This window comes from Panulirus ornatus, chromosome 12, assembly GCF_036320965.1.
Source record: "Panulirus ornatus isolate Po-2019 chromosome 12, ASM3632096v1, whole genome shotgun sequence".
NCBI classification, from domain to species: Eukaryota; Metazoa; Arthropoda; class Malacostraca; order Decapoda; family Palinuridae; genus Panulirus; species Panulirus ornatus.
The window spans coordinates 8560742-8568601 of NC_092235.1; the positions used below are offsets into that span (position 1 = coordinate 8560742).

At 39.4% G+C, this 7860-nt stretch overlaps 1 non-coding gene across 1 annotated transcript; it reads right to left on the minus strand.

The window, feature by feature from the left end:
• Positions 1–605: 605 nt before the first annotated feature.
• TRNAV-UAC (transfer RNA valine (anticodon UAC)) lies at positions 606–677 on the minus strand. The gene has a single exon. It is a non-coding gene; the product is annotated as a tRNA-Val (tRNA).
• Between the last annotated feature and the right edge of the window lie 7183 nt (positions 678–7860).

Here is a 7860-nt window from a genome sequence, read left to right on the forward strand (position 1 = left end):
GGTTTGAACCCGGGACCTCTCACATGCCAAGCGAGTGCTCTACCACTGAGCTACGCCCCCAAGAACATATTTTGTGACATAGTATTATATGAAGCACTGAGATTACCACGGCAAAATAGTGTTTGACCGACCGTTGCCGACTAGCCGGCAAAATAACCACAGGGTAATTCTCCATGTTGCTGTCGTGTTTTCCTCTCAATTTTCCACGAAGAAATGAGTTACTTTTTTTATTGTCGTTACAATAGACTGGAACTAAGCAATAGACTGGAACTAAGCAATAGACTGGAACTATGCAATAGACTGGAACTAGGCTGACCTGGTATGAGGTCAGAGCCCTCATTATCATCCCTGCTAACTACCGGAAGCAGATTAAGTCGTTCCACAACCGATGTCCGGCCCATGTTAACTGATGTGCCCAGCAGTTGGAGGAGGATCGCCAGAAGCTTCTGGAAGATTTCAAGGACGTCTTGGTGGACCTGACCCTTTCAGATAAGGTCGAAAACCCCAATTTATTGTGAAGATCTTCACTATAACGTTGGACAAAGATACTGAATGTTGCACACATGTGATGCGGACAAAATGAAAAAAGAAAAAGACCAAAATTATGTCTGGTGTGGGTCTCGAACCCACGACCTTGAGTGTGTAAGACTCACGCTCTACCACTGAGCTAACCAGACAATAGAAAATTCGTCTGTTTCTTCAATTTGAATTAATGAAAATCTTTGCGAGGCAGCGTTTAGAAAAGAGTGATGTCTTTGACGAAATTGTTTGGCTCCTGCTTCTGTCCCTCATTATCAAAAGTAAACATACTGAAGGATATATATAAATATCCAGTTGATATATATATCCAGTTGATATACAACGAAGAGACGTAGCTAGGACGCCATATGGTAAACATGTGATTGTCCAAGACAGACAACAAGCGTATCATAAACTTATTATGTGGACAAGAAGGTGAATTGTTTACTTATTTTATCAACATTAAAGTTATCCAATTTATATAGACCATCACTAATATTAAGATTATAATTCTTTGTGTATTCAGTAATAGAAGATTCAATGATATTTCTCGTGGTACTTGAGTTAGAGTTAATAACTGAGATGGCATTATTAACTCTAATTCCAGTACCACGAGAAATATCATTGAATCTTCTATTATTAAATACACAAAGAATTATAAACGTTGAGGAAGCAACATGGCGGTCAAAAATAAGCTTTAGGAATGAAGTTTATGAATGGAATATCAGTGAGACGATCCAAATGACGAATGAATGAGAGCGTAGTCAACATACAATATAAAAGGACATATTATGAATGGCAGCCAGGCAAGTAACGGCCCAACTGAATGGAAGGATTTAAAAGTTCGCGTTATATGACGAATTTTGATAGATTATCCAAATTTCCATTCCAGTTATGAAACTTAATGGTTGTGTTCAGTTCTAGAGACAAAGTTTAAAGGTTTGTGTTTCAGAGATGAACCACAAAGGATATCGTTAAATTAACTGACATTAAAATTTGTCAATTAAGTAAATCATTTTGTACAATAACTGTAATTTGACAGAGTTAAAAGTTCGCAATTTCACTACAATTCTAATTTAAAAGTTTGAGATTCAATGATGGTTTGCACAAGCTTAACGTACATTTAAGTTTTGTGTTTATATAACGTATCTTAAAGGACTCTGGTAAAATAACGCAGCTGGAAGGTTTACGTTCAAATGACGGTGTTTAAATGTTTATTGATGAATGGTAGATTTAAATGGATAGATTTTAAGTTCGCGTTTTCATGAGCGACTTTAAACCTTGTGGTTGAATGTCACAGTTTAAATGTTGGTATGTACAATGTTGACCAGATGGCGGTAGTGTGTAGACACAGCCATACCAGGTCGTATTTATCATCATTAAAGTCACCTTCCTTACTTACTTATGGCGGCGATGAAATTCACTGGTTCTTGATTGTGCACCAATTAACCTATCAGATAATGGTACAATGTTTGCCTGGTGTTGCATATATCACGTCTGTTGTTGAAACACAAGAATGCCAGGTGACTTTGGGAGTGGATGATAATGTAAAGATCAATATAAATGTGGGAAATCTTGAACCGCCATCACCAGACACAACACATGTTTGGATCTGGCGGGGGGAGGGACTTGCCTGTGACGTCACGATGCCCCGCCTCCAGCCTGGCGCCGCTCTGTGTGTGTGTGTGTGTGTGTGTGTGTGTGTGTGTGTGTGTGTGTGGACTACTTTAATCATTATCACGTGAGTATTTTGAGGAAGGATTTGTACACTCGTGTTGCCCCGTCTCTTAACCTTGTAAGCATAAAATATGTTTTCACTCCTATGTGCGCTCACACACACACACACACACACACACACACACACACACACACACACACACACACACACACATAACCTATAATATTATCTAGTATTTTCTTCAGACGGATATCTTACATCTTGATTATAAAAGCCAAAGAAAAATTTATAAAAACATATACATATATTTCCACACGTGTAGATATATGTTATGTATTGAAATGTGGCGGAAAAATTCCTTATATATTAACAAACGTGATTGAGGACGTAAAGAATCTAGTACAAACATAATGGTTATTGTGATAAATGATTTATTTATGATAAATATGTATTGTGTTGTATTATAATGGTTGGTCAGAACTAAGGTCTTTAAACCTGAATCAGTGAAATACTATCAGAAATAGAAAACCAGTTAAACATAAACATTTATAATGATTAACCACAGAATATATTTTACTGTGGGTATCTAAAAGAAAATTCATTGCAAGCAGCTAGTTTAAGGCAAGAGAATTTAATTTTTTAGCAAAATATTTACCTCTACATCCCTTTTCTTTCGTCACCATTTCTTGTGTTTACTATCAAGAAATGCCTTTTATCTAACATAAAAATTCTGTATAGATATTTGATTAATGTTCTCCAACAACGCGTTGTATAACTCTTCGTTAGTGAAGTTCATTTCGTGTAATAGATCATGTATTACAAAGTTGTGTCTATCCACACAAGTGTTACACGTCCCAGGTAAAGGTATATTCTAGAGATAGTGTATATCTAACATATATATGTGTTTTATAAATACGTGTAAAAAGGTTTCCTGAGGGACAATACCTAAGAGTTTCGTATTAAAGTTGATCAGTTGTAAGTGATCAAGCATTACAAAGGTGTGTCCATTACCACAGGTGATACTGATCCCAGGTAAAGGTATTTTACCCTTCTAGTTATCTATGCTTCATCCCTGGCTTGATCCTTGAAAGTGATATATATGGTGTGTAATTCTCTATATTCTTATCATACAATCAATCAGTTGAGGTGCAGAACACGCTGTTCATCATGGTTACTCCACTCTGTCACATACTATTATTGAAAAGGTGTTACCGGACTCCACCCGTAAGTCGTTACACCAGGAATGACAAGTAACATTGGGGAAAGGCTGTATCATCGACCAGGGAAGGGAAGAAATAGCACAGTGTCATCGAAAACCTTTTCGCTTCACAGATATGTGCCATCATCCCCTGCTCCTGTGTGGAGTGCAGCAGCCACGAAGGTGTAGGAGCGACATCAAAGGTGTGCTGGTGATGTGTGGTAATAATAATACTACTGTTCACACAATCACTAACAACCATTTCTCAGGTTTGTCTGTCCTACTTGTCGTCGCTGTACGTAATTCTGTCATTGCATATGTCTTCCTTGAACGTACACCTTCCTATATTTCACTGTCCCAACTATTTAGACAATAATACGTTGAAAGGATTGTTAGGTGACTTTAAAGTGGAACATATGAAGGATTAGTGACCTATTGACCTTCCATTGGTCGCTGTCTGTTTGAATCCAACATTGGTCGTAGGAACAAGGTCATATATGCAGTGAGAACGTGTATGGTCTTAAAATGATCTTGAACTCCTGGAAAATGTGTTCATGATGATTTGTATAGTGGTTACAGTTTGACGTTTAGCACAGTTATGACCCCAGCAGTTGATAGAGCGGAAAGTAAAAAGAAAGAAAAAAAAGGAAAATAGGATTACGTATATGGGTCAAATATTTAGTGAGTGTGTATGGCCGTACAATCATCACCAACAGGTGAAGGTGTTTAACAATATTTGAGTGGTGGTTATGACTAACTTGTTGACCTTACTGACTCAGGCGGTCGATGAACCTAAAACCCCAAAACTAACCCACTTTACTATTACTCTGGATATTTGGCTTGACTGACAATGGAGCACCTGGGTTAAACACCAGGACTTGTTACCCTCCTCCTCCTCTCCATCTCTTTCTTTCTTTCTCTTCCTCACAACAACACGAAAACCCTCCAAAAATCCTCACGAATTCCAGCTACCTGCTGGACCTGGATGATCATTTTATGTTGAATTTATGGTTCACATTCTGGCTTCATGACCTTTAGGTGATAGCCCTTAAATCCAACAACATATATACATCCTGTTATACAACTGATGTTACTGTCTGACGTATGTATGGTGTGGCTTGATGACCTTACCTGCTGATGGTCATTAAGTCAAACATGTTATCATGTTGCAAATATCGTGATTCTTATGTTTTGCCGTAAGGTACAGATTCTGGTTGGATAACGGACGGTCAATAACCAGAAAGTTTAACGCTAAACATACCTGCATACATATTGCAAACTCCTTATCATAAGAGACCGAGCCAGACAAGTACTTGACGAGTCTCTAAACAATATTTGACCTGTAAGACAAGATCAGACAGCGGACTGTCTACAGGTAAGGGCCCGTAACCTGGCAACTCTAACAACGACAGCGAGTGACAGTTAGTCGAGGACCACACGAATCTAACAGTGACAACAGGTGATTAAGTGCTACACTTGAACTCTTAGCTAACTACCTATAACCGCCACTGTTGATTGTTTACTGAGCTGTGTTGACGACGCGCCCCCACACCTCTTGTATACGTAAGGCTGGTGAACAGTATATGGTCTCCTCCCAACACTGGTCACGAACATTCTCTCCTCAAGTTACCATGGCGACTGGAGACAGCTCACCTCTGTCGTGGTGCAGGTTCTGCATCTCCGCTTATTCCTTATGTTTCCCAGGTGTGGTCGGGCAGGCAGGCAGGCAGGGGCCCCAGGTGGCCTGGGTAAACAGCCTTAGTTAGGTATTTGTTCTTGACTCCAGCCCAATCTTGCCACCGCCAGCCAGCCGGACGTACCAGGTGACACCTTCCCAGGTGTGGCCTCCTGGTTATAGCTCTCCCACTCGGCTTGGCTGGATAGGCAGTGACGTCTTCTATGAGCCACTCATATAGAGTCGTTACTCATACAGGGTTGTTCGGCACCATTTGGGACAAGATGATTTACCTATTGTTTCAGGAACAGAGAAGAATCCATCAGCTGCGTTTTCCAAACAAAATATCATAGATTCAGCCCAAGCTTTACTAAACTCCGACATTAGTTTATCATATTCAAGATTAATTCTTGATAGCTCACTAAAATAAAGGTTATTCTCATAGTTTTCTCTTTGTTTTCCCTCAACATCATTTGAAGTAATCACCAGCTGCTTTAACCATATCAAAGGAACTTGTGTTTGTCCCACGTCGTCATATGATTCATTTTTGTCTTTATCATCAAGGCCATTAATCTGAGTCATTGCCTTTGTCATGGTTCTTATTTCCCTGACATTCATTATCAGACGTGTTTACAATGTGTCTTTACGGGAATTAATAGCAAGTTTTTTTCTCCGATTAAAGAAGCTAAAACATATACAAGAGGTTAGGTATATTTACATAGTATATTTCTGAATCATTGTTACCGTTAGGTAGACTCCTCTCCAAATTCTTATCAACTAAAAGTCAAATCTTAAAATACAAGGAATTGCACAGAGGAATTCCAACATCAGCAGACAACTGTGACCTAACGAGGCTGTTTGTAATGGTAGCAGAGATCAGGAGGTCATAGATCAGTGGAGTAGGAGGAGACAGACTTGCACATGTTTCACAGAGAATAACCTGTAAACTGTGTATGTAACTAAGGAGGAGAAAATAACGTCACTCGTGCATTTGAAGCGAAATGTTTAGTAGATCTATTCTGAGGTACTTTTAGAAAGTTAGAATACAAGGAGTGGAGGGTTTCCAGCCCCCCGCTCTCGCCCCCTTCAGTCGCCTTCTACGACACATAAGGAATGCGTTGGAAGTATTCTTTCTCCCCTATCCCCAGGGATATATATATATATATATATATATATATATATATATATATATATATATATATATATATATATATATATATATATATATATATATATATATATATATTTTTTTTTTTTTTATACTTTGTCGCAGTCTCCCGCGTTTGCGAGGTAGCGCAAGGAAACAGACGAGAGAAATGGCCCAACCCCCCCCCCATATACATGTATATACATACGTCCACACACGCAAATATACATACCTACACAGCTTTCCATGGTTTACCCAGACGCTTCACATGCCTTGATTCAATCCACTGACAGCACGTCAACCCCGGTATACCACATCGCTCCAATTCACTCTATTCCTTGCCCTCCTTTCACCCTCCTGCATGTTAAGGCCCCGATCACACAAAATCTTTTTCACTCCATCTTTCCACCTCCAATTTGGTCTCCCTCTTCTCCTTGCTCCCTCCACCTCCGACACATATATCCTCTTGGTCAATCTTTCCTCACTCATCCTCTCCATGTGGCCAAACCACTTCAAAACACCCTCTTCTGCTCTCTCAACCACGCTCTTTTTATTTCCACACATCTCTCTTACCCTTACGTTACTCACTCGATCAAACCACCTCACACCACACATTGTCCTCAAACATCTCATTTCCAGCACATCCATCCTCCTGCGCACAACTCTGTCCATAGCCCACGCCTCGCAACCATACAACATTGTTGGAACCACTATTCCTTCAAATATACCCATTTTTGCTTTCCGAGATAATGTTCTCGACTTCCACACATTCTTCAAGGCCCCCAGAATTTTCGCCCCCTCCCCCACCCTATGATCCACTTCCGCTTCCATGGTTCCATCCGCTGCCAGATCCACTCCCAGATATCTAAAACACTTCACTTCCTCCAGTTTTTCTCCATTCAAACTCACCTCCCAATTGACTTGACCCTCAACCCTACTGTACCTAATAACCTTGCTCTTATTCACATTTACTCTTAACTTTCTTCTTCCACACACTTTACCAAACTCAGTCACCAGCTTCTGCAGTTTCTCACATGAATCAGCCACCAGCGCTGTATCATCAGCGAACAACAACTGACTCACTTCCCAAGCTCTCTCATCCCCAACAGACTTCATACTTGCCCCTCTTTCCAAAACTCTTGCATTTACCTCCCTAACAACCCCATCCATAAACAAATTAAACAACCATGGAGACATCACACACCCCTGCCGCAAACCTACATTCACTGAGAACCAATCACTTTCCTCTCTTCCTACACGTACACATGCCTTACATCCTCGATAAAAACTTTTCACTGCTTCTAACAACTTTCCTCCCACACCATATATTCTTAATACCTTCCACAGAGCATCTCTATCAACTCTATCATATGCCTTCTCCAGATCCATAAATGCTACATACAAATATATATATATATATATATATATATATATATATATATATATATATATATATATATATATATATATATATATATATATATATATATATATGTGTATGTATTAATGAGTACACGGGGAAAATGAAACATGATAAGTCTGTCTTGGACAATCGCATGTTTAACAAATAGCGTCCTAGCTACGTTTCTTTGTTGTATATCAACTGACTGTTATATTTCTCTCTTTCTTGTGTCTCCCCTGAT